This window comes from Camelus ferus, chromosome 3, assembly GCF_009834535.1.
Source record: "Camelus ferus isolate YT-003-E chromosome 3, BCGSAC_Cfer_1.0, whole genome shotgun sequence".
Classification (NCBI taxonomy): domain Eukaryota; kingdom Metazoa; phylum Chordata; class Mammalia; order Artiodactyla; family Camelidae; genus Camelus; species Camelus ferus.
The window spans coordinates 42,768,378-42,785,729 of record NC_045698.1 but is presented as its reverse complement, the minus strand read 5'-3'; the positions used below and the strand labels follow the sequence as shown (position 1 = coordinate 42,785,729).

The window sequence follows — 17,352 nt, the reverse complement described above, 5'->3', positions numbered from 1 at the left end:
TCATTTGGTATTTGTCTCTGTCAGACTTAGTTCACTTAACATAATGTTCCCAAGTTCTATCCAAGTTGTGGCAAATGACAAGGTTTCCCTTTTTTATCGCCAAAATATAATATATATGAGTGTGTGTGTGTGTGTATAAAATATATATATGTGTATATATATCTCTCTATCTTACGTTGCACTTTTCTTTATGCATTGATGAACATGTGGTATATTTGGTTCTTTCCATATCTTGACTATTTTAAATAATGCTTAAGTGACCATGGTGGGTACATACATCTTTTCTAAGTGGTGTTTTTGTTTTCTTCTGATAGATATTCAGAAGTGAAACTGCTGGCTCATGTGACGGTTCTATTTCTAATTTGAGGAATCTTTATTCTGTTCTCCATATTGGCTGTAGCAGTTTACATTTCCACCAACAGTGCCCAAGGGTTCTTTTTTCTCCATGTCCTTGCCAACACTTATTTGTCCTTTTGATAATTGCCATTCTAATGAGTGTGAAGTGACATCTCATCGTGGTTTTGATTTGCGTTCCTTAATGGTTAGTGAAGTTGACCATCCCTCTTCTGTACTCATTGGCCATCTGTATGTGTTCTTTGGAAAAATGCCTATTCAGGTCCTCTGCCCATTTTAAAAAATTGAATTTTTTTTTTTTTTTTTTTTTTTGCTTTTGAGTTGGATGGGTTCTTTACATATTTTGGATATTAACCCCTTACCAGATATATGACTTGCAAATATTTTCTTCTGTTGAGTGGGTTGCCTTTTCATTTTGTTGATAGTGTCCTTTGCCGTATGGAAGCTTTTAAGTTTGATGTCATCTGATTTTACTTATTTTTGCTTTTGTTGCCTTTAATTTGGTTGTCAAATCCAAAATATCATTGCCAAGACTGATGTGAAGGCACTTGTTTCTTGCTGCCAATTTTTTTCTCTAGGAGTTTTATGGTTTCAGGTCTCATATTCAAATCTTTGATCAATTCTGAGTTAATTTTTCAGTATGTTGTAAGATAATACTTCAGTTCCATTCTTTTGCATGTGGCAATCCAGTTTTCCCAACACTATTTATTGTTCTTTCCCCATTGTATATTCTTGGCTGTTTTGTTGTACATTTATAGACCACGTTTATGCATGGGTTTATTTCTGAGCTCTTTATTCTGTTGATGATCTGTTTTTATGCCAATACCATAGTTGTGATTACTATAGCTTTGTAATGTAGTTTGCAGTTAGGGAGTGTGAATTCTTCAGCTTTTGGTTCTCTTTCTCAAGATTGCTTTGTATTTGGGGTCTTTTATGGATCCATAAAAACTTCAGAATTTTTTCCTTTTATTTCTATTTCTGTGAAAGATAAATGCTGTTAGTGTTTTGATAAGGATTGCATTGAATCTGTAGATTGCTTTGGGTAATATGGACATTACAATAATAATTACTCCAATCCACAAACACAGACAGTGTTTCCATTTATTTGTGTCTTCTTTAATTTCTTTCATCAGTGTCTTATATTTTTCAATGTACCTACAGATCTTTCATCCTGAAAGCATTTTTTTAATTTGACAACTATGATCACAGATTTCTCCTTTAGTCTCTATCAGTTTTTCTTTATTCTTCTTGAGGCAGTGTACAGACAAATGTAGGATTTTATATCTTTCTTTTGAATCAGCGTGTACTTCATAACAATATACTTCTAGTCATACTTCTTGCCTTTAAGTCTGTTTTTTTTTTTAATATTAATGTAGCTATATCAGCTTTCCTTTGGTTAGTGTTTGCAGGGTATTTTCTTTACCATTCTTTTCAACTTTTGTTACCCTTGTATTTAAAATGTAGTTCTTATAATCAGATTATAATAGGGTTTTACCATTCTTTTCAACTTTTGATACTCTTGTATTTAAAATGTATTTCTTGTAAGCAGATTATAATAGGGTTTTTTGTTTCATTTTAATTGACCTGGCAGATCTCTTAATAGCATGTTTATTTTGCTTGTATGTAATGCATATATCCTTTATTTGTTATAATCTACTTCAAACTAATATTTCTGTTACTTGATGAACAGTGTGAGAACCTCACAGCACTCTCCATATTATAATTATCTGTTTGGATTAAATAACTTCTCCCCCACCCCCTACTGTGATCCCCTTGAAGTGATTTTCTTACTCATTTTTGTGTCACAGCTTTTATAGTACAGTATCTGGCTATTGATAAATGTTTTACAAAGGAATAAATGTACTATTTTCTCTAAACTCCATGATCTCTATCTTTTTTCATTCTCAGATTATCTTCCCTGCGGAAAAAAACTTGCAAATGAAGTATAATCTCCCCATTTTGTATCCACTCCTCGCCTTACATTTCTTATCATCATACTTTCTTGAATACATCAAACATTTATCTACAGTTAATTCCTTCAGCCACGATTTTGTTCCCATTTCCTTCTGTCACCTGAGGTCTTGCTCCATCCATTAACTCTCCCTCACTCCTCTTTCTGTTTCCTTGATTTTGGTATGGAAACATATTTAAGGCATTCTGACACCCGAATTAACTACCCGCCCACTCATACCCCTGCCTCAGCTACTGCTCTTTCTCATTATCTTTACAAATGAGTGTTGTTGGATTTTTTTTTTTTAAGTAGTCTACCTTCAAATATATCCAGTGCAATCTGGAATCCACCCTTACAATTCCAATTAAATTGCCCTGGAAAATGTCACTAACTTCTCTCTCATCCCCCACATTAAATTTGTCACCAAATCAAGTCTACTCTATGTCTTAAAATCTCTTTCAAAACTATGAAATTCTCCCCATTCTCTCAGATGATAATGTAGGGACATCTTCTGTGGTAAACATTTCTTAAGTGGTGGATATGATTAATTTAAGAAATCACTTTCTAGCTAACCTTTTAGAATGCAAATATGCTAATAAGGTGAAGTATGTTCATTATAGGAAGTGATCTCATTTAAAACTTTTCTGTATGTTATCATACTTTAATTTTTATTCTGAGTTTAAGAAAAAAATCTTCATGCTGCTAAAATATTTTCTTTGTTTTTGAGGAAGGCGTAAAATTACAGCACATCCAATTTTTTTAGATTCCTAATAGCTGTGAAAAAGTTAAGTGTCCTGATCCGCTTCTGATTTTTAGTGGCAACTGCTTAAATCCTTCAGTTTTAAGTACAATAACAAAAGGAAAGTGTATGATTCCTATTTTAAATAAATTAGGAGTATATTTTGCCATTTTGGGTATTTGTAAGCTATCCTTTTTTACTTCTACCTGAAATTTATAAATGACTTTTAGATTATTGGATGTAAAAGTAATTGAATAGTCTTGCTCACCAGTTTATATATAGGCACCGAGACGGAGCATTTGGAAGCTAATTAATAGGATTGTTCAGTGGATCTGAAAATTTGTAGTCAAACCTAGGTTTGATTTTATGTGGCAAGATTTTTCTTTGTGCCTATACAAAAGTGAGAAGTATTACTGGAGTGGTTAAAGGCACAGGCTTTGGAGTTAGCTAGACCCGAATCTAAATCCTGGTTCCACCATTTCCTAGTTAAGTGATCTTGAAAAAAGTGACTAATTTGTCAATGCTTCAGTTTTATCAGATGTAAAATAAGGAAAATAATGGTGCCTACTTCACAAGATATTTGTGTGGGTTAAACAAGATAACAGATATAAAGTGAAAAGTCAAATAGTATGCACTCAGTTACATTTTAGATGTTTTTATTGATGAACAGATAACAGGTTAAGAAAAAGGATATTTGAACTATTGGTAAAATATGTTGGATTTTGATGAGAAGATAATGGTCTTTGTATTATTTCTCTATATTGAAGAGATTATTTAGGAATTTAGATAGAGGATGACATTAATAAGGATCAATGTCTATCCATCACATTTTAGGGATATTTAATGATTAACAGTGGTTATAGCTGATGCCATCGGAGATTTAGTTCTTTTTTTTTCTGTGAAACTTTCTAAATTTTATGCAATAAGCCAATGGGATTATTGATTTCTATTATGTAATGACTAGTTCCTATTGGTTCATCATACTATATTTTCACTTAAAAAAAACCCACAATACATTGTGAACATTTCCTTATGTTATAAAAACATCTTTTTTATTATGGTGAAGTATACATTGTATTAAAATGATTAAAATGATAAATTTTAAGTTTCAGTGGCATTAAGTACATTCACATTGCAGTGTGTGAAATAATCTTTTGCAACACTTTTAATGGTTGCATAGTATTCCATTTAATGGATGATTTTTAAAAATTTAATCTATTAGATATTTAAGTTGTTTCTGATTATTTGTTATTACAGTAAAACTGGACATTAAAAGGGTTTTGGGGAGGCTTATCTGGGGGATGAAAAGGATATTAAATATTTTAGACAGGTATTTGGGGATGTCTCTTGTAGGACCGTAGGGTGGCCAGGCCAAATAGTTTCAGAAGGAAATGATTACATATAATCCTATCATTTGTTCCATCCTTCCCAACTCCGGATGGATTTTTTTTTTTTCCTTTGGGTGACAGAAGATAATGAATGGAGGAAAAGAGGCAGAAATCAGTCCTAAGATTTAATTGCCCTTGTTTTACTTGTACCCTCCTGCTGTTTGTTTTGTCTGCCACAGACTAAGGGATATGTCTGAACTCGTTACCAGCTGATGTAGAAGTTAGGCTCTAGAAATGTCCTACATTTAAATTTAGCATATATTTGGTTACTAATTTTAGACCAAACGTTGAATTGGACCATATGTGCTGACTTTGTTCTACTTCTATTGTAAAAGAAGGGAATTGTTCATGTTGAAAACTTGGTGTACTAGCAGCATAGTTTGAACTCTGCGGTGTTTGACTTTCTGAGGAATGCGTTGATTTGTGGTAAGTGATGTTTTCAGTTTGTTTGACATTCTGTTCATACATAAATCTATATTTGATTGATTTCAATTTTCTTATAGACCCTTTCATGGTGGATTCTTTTGTGAGAAGGCAAGAAAAAATAGTCAATCCCTATTGGATATATTCAGTTTACCAATTTTGTTAAGTACTATATTGGATTTTTGTTTTTGACATTTTAAATTATTTTTAATGAATTTGATGCAGTTTGAGGATAGAAAAGTACCAAGAAATAGAAAATACTCAGAATTCTATCATTTTAGGTTCACATTTTGTGATGCTTCCCTGCAGTTTCTTTCATGTGCATTTTTCTGGTAGTTGAGATTATACTGTAATTGGGTAATTTCACACACTGCGTTTTCTTGCACATTATATCAAGCATTTTCTCATGCACATCAGTTTCTTCCTGGCAGAAAATAGATGACACACCCACATGGGTAATTTGAGAAGAGTTTTAAAAAAGGCCTATTTAAAAAGGTATAGGAAGAGGGAAGGTAACTGTAAGGTGGGATAATATAGTATTGAGCACTAAAAATGTGGCTAGTTGAAATTCAGATGTGCTATAGGTGTAATTGGCATACTGGATTTCTAAGACTATGAAAATAGAATGTGAAAAACTCCTTATTAATCTTTTTTTTTTTTTTTTTACTGGTTATGTGTTGATAATATTTTGGACATATTGTGTTAGATAAATGACATGTATTAAATTAATTCTATGTTTTTTAAAAAATGTGGGTATTAGAAAAATTAAAATTACATACATCAATTGCCTTATTTCTCTTAGACAGCACTAGCATGGGGTGCAGTATAAAGAGACATCTCTAGGCCTGAAAAGGAGGATTCTGTGCAAAGATCAGCTGATAGAAACCATAGCTTTCAGGAGAGGGTTGCAGCCAATTTACAGTGACCCAGGGAGAACAAGGGTCGGGGGAAATAAATACTTTGACCCTGCTCTCGTCCCCTACGCTTTCCTCTCAAATTCCTGTCTGTCGTTGGTTTAACCCAACAGGAAGCCAGTAGGTAAGCTGAGGTCTGTAGAGGCTGGCCTCGCTGCGCCCACGGCGGGGTAGAAAAAAGTGACTCTGGAAGAGTCTATTGAGGATATCCAGTATACCAACTCACTTAAAATACTTTGCAAATAGAGTTTTCAAGGACTGTGTACTCCACTTCATGTGGAATTCCACTTCATATATTGTCCTGGGAAAGTGTTGGGCAGGTTATAACATAATCTGATTATGGGAACTAATTAGGGTATATGATTTCATTTAAAATGTATGAAAGATAAATCAAATTGAGTTTTTTGCTTGAACAGCAATCAAGCAGTTTACTGATAAGGGGTTTCTAAAGTGTACTTCAGAATTTGAAAGCTGATAAAATAGGCAATGTCAAAATTCTATCCCCATACTTAAAAGAAAATTCTCTTGAGTAATGTTTTTCCTGTCTCTAAACTTACAGTGGGGCACACAGTCTTGGTTTTGTTGGGTCGTTCTTTAAGTTGTTTCCATTTATTGCTTTAATTCTGAGATAGCAATTGATAGTTCATTCATTTTAATGAACTTAATGTTCCCAAGATGATGAAATTTGGTAGTTTATTTCAGTTTGAAATGACAGAGCATTAAAAAATGTAGTACAATTTATTAAAAGCACACATAAATACTTGTTGGTAAAGTTTTGATCAAGTGGAAGACTTAACAGTCTGTGACCTTTTCTTTCACTTATCTAAACAAGAATTGACTGTTTGATATAGTATGAACTACGTTATGATTTCTGACCTCAGACAACACTAGCATGACAAAATCCTTTGTTCTGAAGTAGTTTGAGCTATGCCCCTACGATATATTGTTTACTTTGTATTTTTATCATAGACACTAAAATAGAAACATCTATTCAGTTACAAAATCTAACACACATTCAAAGTTACTGAGTCAACTTTCGTAGTATTTCAGAATTCAACTTGTACAGGTTTCAGTGGCTGATTATTCCAATCACTGATATGTGTAGAGAGAGAAAACTCCACTACAGTTCCTCTTGGATTTAGTAATGACTGTGTAGTTCTGAAAATGTTCTGAGACTAAATAATGATAACCCATGTTCTCTGAAACAAACTGTTCCCTTGGAAATTTTGATTAGTGTTTTCATAGGTGTTACTAATTTTATTAATGTTTTTACTTAACTGTTTCATATAGGTAATATATTCATATGTTCAACAACAAAAAATACTAATTATAGAATTAAAATATCTTCTATGGCCTCTTCTGCTCACTTACAGCTCTCCTCAGGTAACCTTTCTTTTTAGTTTCTTGGAGTTCTTTCCAGAGTTTCTTTACATATAAACCAATATGAATATAAATGCTTGTTTCCCCCCTTTTTTTTCTCAAAGGGGACATATTACACATACTGTTTCCATTTCCTCTTGTTTTCTCGCCATCTGTTTCCTACATTTTTAATATTCTTGCTTTATGGCCTGCCTTACTTCCTTTTATTTATTCGTCAATTCTTGGAGGAATATTTTGTCAACATTTTACTCTCTGCTGTGGGATGATTCTTCTGACTATTGTTCTCTGGTAAATTTTGTTGCTTTTCTTTTCTCTTTTACCACTGTTGTGCCAGGTAGGATCCAGGGCAAGCAGATGATGGGAAGTTGCAGTTGGGGTTGACCTATGGCCTGTGGGTTCCCAGGGAACTGAATTTCTCTATTTGGGGAGGTATAAACCTTTGACCTTATTTAGCAAGTATCAGTGGGTGAAATGTCATGGTGCGTTCTGCCTGCTTTTGTATCTGGTAGTTCCAGAGGGTTGATCATTGGTCTCTCCTGTTTTTTTTCAGTCCAGCTGGGTGTAATTCTGAGTTTTAATGAAAGTGACAAGGCATTCAGGGATGAGCTGCTTGGTTATATTAGAAGTGCTCAGGTATGCAGGAGCCTGGCTAACCAGGTGACAGTAAACCACCCATCTTTTACAAATATATAGTGCAACATTGTAAACTGACTGTACTTCAATTAAAAACAAAATAGCCACATGTCAGACTCTTAAATTTCAAACATAGCATTAATATCTCAATTCAAAATTTGTGATAGTTAACTTCATATCTGAAGTAAACTATACTCTTTAGCCACTTTGAGAAAAAAGTCTAAGGTCCAAATAAGACAAGTCCTGTTAAAAGGCATTTTCTTAGGAGCATGAGGATTATATTTAAAGGAACACATTGTTGGGGTAGGGTAAATTTTAGTATTGAAAAACTTCAAAATGTAATTTATAGAGAGTGGCTTCAACATTAATAGAATTTTTATTTTCTTTTTACTTTTGTGCAAAGAACAGAATTAAAATTTCCCTATATATATCTCTATCTCTCTATCTCTCTATCTCTCTATCTCTCTATCTATCTCTCTATCTATCTATCTATCTATCTATCTATCTATTTATGGAACATTGCTACCACAAGATATTCTGGCTAAAAAGCTTCCATTTTCAAGTGATTTTGCAAAACACTATTAGTATATCCCTCATTTGGAGATTCAAACTGAATATTATGGTATATTAAAGAGCAGAGAAGTTGATGAGTAAAGCAGGCTCTTTAACTTTGTCTTAACTCATTGTTTCCAAACTCAACTGAAAAACTGGTATTTCACAGATTACTGGCCCAGAAGACAGTCAGATGTCCTTCTATTTTGCTTTTACCTACCTGGAACTTTTTAAAAAATTCAGCTGTGGATACTTTTTGCTACATGGATCCTGAGTTACAAGATCAAGGAAAAACTAACATTTAAACAGAGGTGAAGTCTTGGTGTGCTCTTTCCTGGGTCGTGAGTGACCTCCGTGGTGCTAAAGCGCGTGGTCACTTTTCACGTCATCTTTTTGGTTCATCAGCATGTGACAGAGATGATCACTCCTTTCTCCCTAAAACCCTTTCCTCACTTAGTTTTCAGAAGGCCGCATTCTCCTGGTTTCCTTCCAGTCACACTGGCTGAAACAGGAATGTGGAATGTTCTTTACCTATTTTGCTGGTTACTCCTCATCCAACCTCTCCTTGCTGGATCATTCCAAGAATCAGTTCTTGTTCTTCTATTTATTCCCGTACTGATCTCACCCTAACTTCTGGCTTCAAATCCTATTTGTTTGCTCACTCAAAAATCATATATTCAACCTAGACTTGTGTCCTGAATCCAGATCTGATTAAATGCTTACTTGACATCTGGTCTTCAATGTTGAACATGTCCAAAATTAACTCCTGATACCCCAGCAAAACATTCTTCCCTTTGCTTGTGCCCTTCTTAGTTTAATACAGTTTCATCTTCATCCATCCAGTTGCTCAGGTCAAAAACCCTAAGACTCATTCTTGATTGCTTTCTCTTAAACCCTCAAACCAGTGTGACAGCAGATCTGTATTGGTTGTGCCTTCCAAAATATCCAGAACCTATCCCACTCTCTGCCACCTCCCCTCTGCGACCCTGCTCTAAGCACCTTTATGTCTTTTCTGGATTATTACAATACCCTCTTAAATGGTTGCCCTCCTTCTGGTCTTGCCCTCCTCCAGTCTGTTCTCACCAGGGAAATCCTTCAAAATGTCAGATACCATTTTTCTATGCAATATGTACAGTATCTCCTGAACTTCTTTAGAGTAAAAATCAAAGTCTTCTGTGGCCAACCAGACCTTCTCTGATCTAGTTCCCCATCACATCTTTGGTTTCATCCACTACTGCCTCGTCACTCACTCTGCAGCTGTTCAGTAGCTTTTTTTCTATTCTTCAGTAACACCAGGCATGTTCTCCACTTGAGGTCTGTGCTTTTGATATTTCCTTTGCCTGGAAGGTTCTTCTCCCAGACATTCACGTGGATCGCTCTCCTTGCTCAGAGTGGCCTCCTTTGAGGACCCTATTTCAAATTACACCCTCTACCTTGGCACTCTAGCTGCCTTTCTTGTTTTACTTTTTCTATAGCACTTATTAGCTTATAATGGAGAATAGGTTTTACCTATTTTGTTTATTGTCTGTCTCCCATCATTCCTTGAGAATAGAGATTTTTGTCTGTGTTCTACCTGCTGTGTATCTAACACTAAGAATAGTGCCCAGCACTTAGGAGTTTCTCAACAAGATTTATTGAGCAGAAGAAGGTATTCATTTACCTGGTCTTCATTGTTTTTAAGGTCGTCAGGTTCCCCTCAGTTGTTTAATAAGTCATGCAGTGTTAAATTATTGCAGTTTCAATAATTATGCCATAGTAATAGAGGGCGAAATGGTGTGTCATTGTTTTCTAAGTGAGGTTACATTTATAATGAATGCAATTGTGGTGTTTATGGCTTGCTACCAGGCTCTTAAGTTTCTTTATCGTCATATCTTTTTTGTTGTTTTTAATAGACTTTATTTTTTAGAGTAGTTTTAGGTTCACAGCAAAATTGAGAGGAAGGTACAGAGATTTCTCATGCACCCCCTACCCTCTCACATGCACATCTCCCACCAGAGTGGTATATTGGTTAAAATGTAAGGACCTGCATGGACACACCGTTATCACCCAAAGTCCATGGTTTACACTGGGATTCACCCTTGGTGCTGTACATTCTAAGAATTTGGACAAATGTATAATGACATATGTACACTATTATAGTCTCAGAGAGAGTACTTTCACTGCCCTAAAATTCCTCTGTATTCCACCTACTCATCCCTCCCTCCTCCCAGCCCTTGGCAACCACTGGCATTTTTACTGTCTCCATAGTTTAACTTTTACCGTATTTGGAATAATAAGGTATGTAGACTTTTTGATTGTCTTTTTTTCATTTAATAATATGAATTTAAGTCTCCTCCATGTCTTTCCATGGCTTGGCAGCTCTTTTATTTTTCAGCATTGCACAATAGTCCATTGTCGGGGTGTACCACAGGTTTTTTTTTCGATTCATATACTGAAGAACATCTTGGTGGCTTCCAAGTTTTGGCAAGTATAAATAAAGCTGCTATAAATATCCATGTGCAGATTTTTGTGTGGACATGAGATTTCAAATCATTTAGGTAAATGCCAAGGCACAGTTGCTAGATCCAAAGTAAGAGTGTGTGTAGTTTTGTAAGAAACCACCCAACTGTCCTTCAGAGTGGCTATACCGTTTTACTGTCCTACCAACAAAGCAATGAATGAGAAGTCCTGTTGCTCCACATCCTTGCTGGTGTTTGCCACGGTCAATATTCTAGATTTTGGCCATTGTAATAGATGTGTAAATATCTCGCTGTTTAATTTGGATTTCCCTGATGGCGTGATGTGGCATCACATGGCAGATGATGGCATCATCTGCTTGTTTGCCATCTGTGTATCTTCTCTGATGAGGTATCTATTAAAACCTTTGGCCCATTTGAAAATAAGGTTGTTTAGTTATTGTCTGAAGAGTTCTTTATATATATTTTGGAAAACAGTCTTTTATTAGCTGTGTCTTTTGCCAGTATTTCCTCCCAGTCTGTGGCTTGTCTTGACAGTGTCTTTTGCAGAGCAGAAAATTTTAATTTTAATCAAGTCCAGCTTAGTTCTTTCTTTCATGGATCATGTCTTTGCTGTCATACCTTAAAAAAGTCATCACCAAACCTAAGGTCCTTTAGATTTTCTTCTGTGTTATCTTCTAGGAGTTTTATAGTTTTGCATTTCACATTTAGGTATGTAATCCATTTTGAATTAATTTTTGTGAAGTGTAAGGTCTGTGCCAAGATTCTTTTTTTTTTTGCATGTGGAAGTTCATTTGTTCCAGCACCAGTTGTTGAAAAGGCTATCTCTTCTACATTGCATTGCCTTGGCTCCTTTGTCAAACATAAGTTTACTCTATTTATGTGGGTCTATTTCTAGACTCTTAGTTTTGCTGTTTCACCAAAACGACCCTGTTTTGATTGTTGTAGATTTATAGAGATTTACAGTAAGTTGGGTAGTGTCATTCTTCCAACTTTGTCCTTCTTCAATATTATGTTGGGTTTTCTGGATCTTCTGCATTTCCATATAAACTTCAGAAAAAATTTGTTGATATATGAAAACACTTTGCTGGGATTTTGATTGGGATTGCCTTGGAGCTATAGATAAAGTTGGGAGGAATTGACAGCTTGACAATATTAAGAGTTCTTTTCATAAACATGGACTTTTCCTTCATTTATTTAGTTCTTCTTTGGTTTTATTAGAGTTTTGTAGTTTGCCTCATACAGATCTTAAGTAAATGTTGTTATATTTATGCCTATTTCATTTGGGGGAATGTTAATGTAAATAGTACTGTTTTTAATTTTAAATTCCAGTTGTTCATTGACAATATAAAAAAGCAATTGACTTTTGTATGTTAACTTCATATCCTACAACCTTACTGTAATTGCTCATTAGTTCTACTATTATAGCTTCATAAGATTTGCAATTCCACTTCTGGGTATATATCCTGAAAAAAATGAAAACACTAATTCAAAAAGATACACGCACTCCAATGTTCACAACAGAACTATTCACAATAGCCAAGATATGGAACAACTCAAGTGTCTATGAACAGATGGTTGCATAAAGAAGACGTGGGTAAAGAAGTGGCATGTATATGTGTGTGTGTGTATACATAATGGAATATTACTGTCATAAAAAAGAATGGAATTCTGCCATTTGTAACAAGATGGATAGACCTAGAGAATATTATGCTTAGTGAAATAAGTAAGACAGGAGACAAAAATTTTGTATAATATTACTTATATGTGGAATCTAAAAAATAAAATGAATGTATATAGCAAATCAGAAATAGACTCACAGATATAGAAAACAAACTAATGGTTACCAGTTGGGAAAGGGACGTGGGGAGGGGTATGACAGGGGAAGGAGATTAAGAGATTAAAAACTACTATATATATAAAATAAGCACCAAGGATATGCAGCACAGGGGATTATGGCCATCATCTTGTAATCACTTTCAATGGAGTATAGTCTGTAAAAATGATGAATCAGTATGTTGTACACCTGAAACTAATGTAATCCTGTGATGCAACTAAATTAACAATGACAGAATTCCCTGAAAATTAAAAGGCAAATATAATTCATAAAGATCTATGATTCTAAAAAAAAAAAAAGTACAGAAGTATTGACATCATTTGCCAACACATTATCAGAAGAAATGAAACTAGCTTATGCCTTATTTTTCCCTATATGGTTGGTTTCAGATGTCTTGCTGAATGATTTTTTAATGCATATAAATTTTATTACTACATTGTTTAATCATCCTGCTTGATGTAAATTTGATGCTAAGATATTAAATAAGTTAAATCAGTAAAACAAAATATTACTAGAGAATTTTTTCATTTACAAGGGTCCTACCACAGGATTACTTTTAGTAGTTATTTATATTTGTGGTTTCAAAAAGTCACTGATTTTTATTTTCAGAAGAACTACTTACATAACTTAGTAGGGAATACAATTATTTCAGAAAATACAGAATTACATTGGAATTTCTTAGTACTTAACAACATCAACAAATTTTTAAAATTTATTTAGGAAAAAAGACAACAAATTTTTAATGAAGTAGGCCAGTGTGCCTACACTGACCAAAAATAATCTTTAAATTACCACATTACTAATCCGGGATTAGTCACATAATTTCATTTTGCCCATTTTGTAAGGCATCTTTTCTACTCTCCTGAAGAATGTCTTTGAGAATGCAATACTGCCTGAATTACAGAGAGAGCTTTTGTAGAATAAAAGCTTCTACAAGTTTTATCATTGAGTTAAATCTGGGATAATTAAATGCAGTGTAGGATAAAATGCATGCTCATAACATACAGTTTTGCAAGTGTAAGGAACTCCGCTATTTGAAGAAGCACAGTATTTAAGTGATTTCAAGTGGATAACATTCTTGTGAATTAATTTTAAAACTATTATTTTAATTTTTAGGAAACCATGAGTTTGATCTTGTTGGAAGAATGCACAAAACAATGCACTTTACTTGGTTTCTCAGTAATGTTTCTGACAGATTTACTTCTCAATACCTTGGACACCGTGCAGTTAAAAGAAAAAAACGTGGTTAATTGGAACAATATACAAATTGGCTTAATGGGATTAGTGGAAGAAGAGTGGCTAGATACTTTGGCGACAGTGAGGTCAAGTATAAACTGTAAAGATGATGTTGAAGTTGCTACCAAATAAGTATAAAGATTATATTGAGGTTGAAAAAGAAGGGGCAGTTCTTGTCATCTTGAAGAAGGAGCAATAACTAATATCAAGTGGGGAAATGATACACGACTTGTACGCAAAGTGCAAGGGATCAGTTGATTCCAGGGGCCCATGATCCCATGATGATGGAATCAGGAAGGTGAATGAAACTTGGATTGTCAAAAATGGATCTGATTTTTAAAACTTGACAAAAATAAATATAAAATTCTTTGGTGTATCTTTCCAATATGTATTTGAGAAAGTGGGCATTTTGAATTACCTGGAAAACGATTCGTTTTTTAAAGCAATAGTCAGAGATTTTACTTAAAACATACAGTAGGTGAATATTGCTTAGATTTTCAGCAAAGTACAGATTGACCACATGCACATTTATTGGACAGTATTGCAACATAATAGCATGTAATACGTGAGAGACAACACAGCAGATGTCATCTTCCATCACAGTAAATTAATGCTAGTTTTCACTTTATTGGACTTTAATTTTCATATCCAGTTCATAAATTTATTTTGGTTTTATAAGTAGTAAGAATTTATACCTAATTTAATATTTGAACTTATTTTCACTGTCATTATCAAAATATTTTTCAACACTCCAAATTTTGAAAGAATTAACTTTTTAAAAAAGGGATTGCTACCCAAATTTAAGCAGCAGTGTATTAATGAAAGAATAGGTGAATTTTATATCACCTCTTAATGGAAACGAGCTCTCTCCTCTCTTTCCTCCTGCTGGAGCACCTCAAACTGCAAGTGGTTTGTAATCAGGCCACTTTAACCTCTATATGCGTTGGAGCCTTGAGGCTTGTCTTTTCTTCCAGGTCCCCATACACACGACAGTGTTGTAGTGGGCTATGTTTGGATCACCTTGGTGTCAGGAATAGTAAATATTTTTAGTGGGGAGGAGGGAGGTGATTAGGTTTATTTATTTGTTTATTTAAATGGAGGTACTGGGGACTGAACCCAGGCATGTGCATGCTAGGCACTCGCTCTACCACTAAGCTATACCCTACCTGCTAGGAATACTAACTATTTTTATGATAGTTTTCTGGCTGTAGAAAGTATAGGAGAGTCCTAAAATTTGTGATAACTTAGCCTCCTAAAAAGCTCTGAAAAGTAAATGATTGTTGAAATAAGTATTTTGATGTATTTTTAGTACTTTGATATTTGGAGAAGAAGAGTGTCAATAAATTATCTGATTTCTGAGCTGGAGGTAAAGAATAGTCAAGAGGAGAAAAATTGAAAAAAGGAGAAATGTTGATTTTTAGATAGCTTATGTTTTTCTTATAATATATGTTAGAAGAAGTTCTCTGCCCAATTGACGTGAAATTAGATGGTTGTGACATTACTGTAAGGTTTGAGTGCAGTTTTGGGAATATGGTTCACTAATGCAGTGTTGGAAACTACCATACTTCAGGAAATTTCATTATTTAGTTTGTTAAAGAATAAACAATTATGCTTTAAAAATGACACAATTAGTTCTTCAAAATTCATAGTAGCAGTGAACTGTTTTCATTACATGCAGAGTCCTTTTTAACAATTCTTTCCATTAACTTTATGGGATCAGATTTTGATTTTTTGTTAGGCTCAGATATAGCATTCTGAATTAGTTTAGTTGAGTTGAAAGTTAAGTCATCAAGTTTTAAAGAGTTTGACTTTGTATTCAGTGACATTTTTGAATGAAGATGCAGCCTTGTGATTTATCTATTTTAAACGTGGTGTACATTCAAGCCTTGATTATATGAGAAGCAGTGGGTTGAAATCACCAAACTTCTTGCTCTTGTACTAATTTTCCATTCTTACCTGTGCAGTGAGAGGAGTTGGTAGAAGAATCATATAGGGCGACTGGGAGTCTGTTGCATAACCTAGCCATCGCTATTACGGGTTATAAGATACTAAGGGTCTCCATAGGGAACAGGAACGAACCATTCTTTGAAACCAGCCTTAATTTGTATGCCACTAACCAGAACTTGAGACACTGTGACTGTGTTTAGTCACACTTACTAACCTTCCTGTTAATTATTTCAAAAGTTTAAAGTGTGGCATCATTTAATATCCTAACCAAAAACCTCTTAAGACATTTTCGCTGAAAATACAAGTGATCTTAATCTTCCACATGAATAATTTAGGGTAGTTTGTGGAACATTTTCTAAGACTGAGATTTGTTAAACCTCAGAATGGTTTCCTTAGGAAGTCTTTGGGGTTGCTACCTGTGGAGATCTTTACATGGTCTTTACTTTGGGACACCTTAGGCATGATCCTGCCAGAAAGCAGGGGGCGTGCTAGTGACTTTTCTGTTCTAATATCTGTAATTAAAGAGAAATTGGTGCTAACGTGAACATAAATCTTCCAAAAACAAAAATGCTAGATAGAACGTAACTAGGATGGAAGTAAATTCAAAGAAGGGACTGAAAACCTGGGTTAGGGAATGGGAAAACATGGGGTATGGAACTTTTGGCAATGTGATGCCTATTTCTGAAGTATTGAACATAATAATATTGAGTCATAATGGTGGCATTTTATGGAAAAAGTTGAATCAATATGTGTATTTTCCCTCTAAATTACTATAGGCACTCTGATCTGATGGAACACATCGGGGGCCAGGGGCAGGAATTTCACTATTCATGGTCTGATCTTCTGTCTATCCTTCCCGTAGTAGAGCTGGTTTAAGTTGTCAGAGTAACAGGTGCATAAATGCTTGAAGGACTTGGAAATGGAGTTTATGAATACCCAGCTCTAGATGGGAGGTGTGTACAAATACATGTTTCTACTATCTGTGCTTCTAATAATAATTCACTACTTTTTTTTTGCATAATGAAACTGAAAGAAAATTCTGAAATTAAATATACTTTATCCTTTAAAAAATTTAAATATATAAAACTTTGAAATGTTTGTGTATAAGGATGGTATTTAGAAATACCTGAAATTATTTTTTTTTAAAAAGTAGTCTGAGATTGGCAAAGTATTGGTCTGTAAAAATACTTCCTACTAAAATTAGGATTATTTTTAGTTGTAATGGATATATTTGAGTGGGTCTTTAATTTCAATATCTAAGTACCTAAAATTCCTTTCTTTCCTTTCTTATTTAGAAATGCCACCCTTTTTGACCAGGTTTATACCAAATCTCAGTGTAGAATTCTTAAATGAGGATGAAATAGTAGACTTAAGGGATTGGGGTGTTTCTCTTCCGTCCTCTAACCCCTAAACCAAAATACGTGACGAGGAAGTAGCTCAATATTGTACTCTATGGTATAGCTACACCCTGTAAGCTATAGGGTGTCATAGTGGCTGGCGTTAATAAGAGACTGAAAAAAGTGAGACCAACCATCTTGAGAG

At 34.3% G+C, this 17,352-nt stretch overlaps 1 long non-coding RNA gene across 1 annotated transcript; it reads left to right on the top strand.

Moving 5' to 3' along the window:
• The first annotated feature begins 1,188 nt into the window (after positions 1–1,188).
• On the top strand, positions 1,189–12,048 carry LOC116661282. Its single transcript, XR_004317121.1, has 3 exons — positions 1,189–1,209; positions 10,997–11,003; positions 11,757–12,048. It is a non-coding gene; the product is annotated as an uncharacterized LOC116661282 (long non-coding RNA).
• Positions 12,049–17,352: the final 5,304 nt, after the last annotated feature.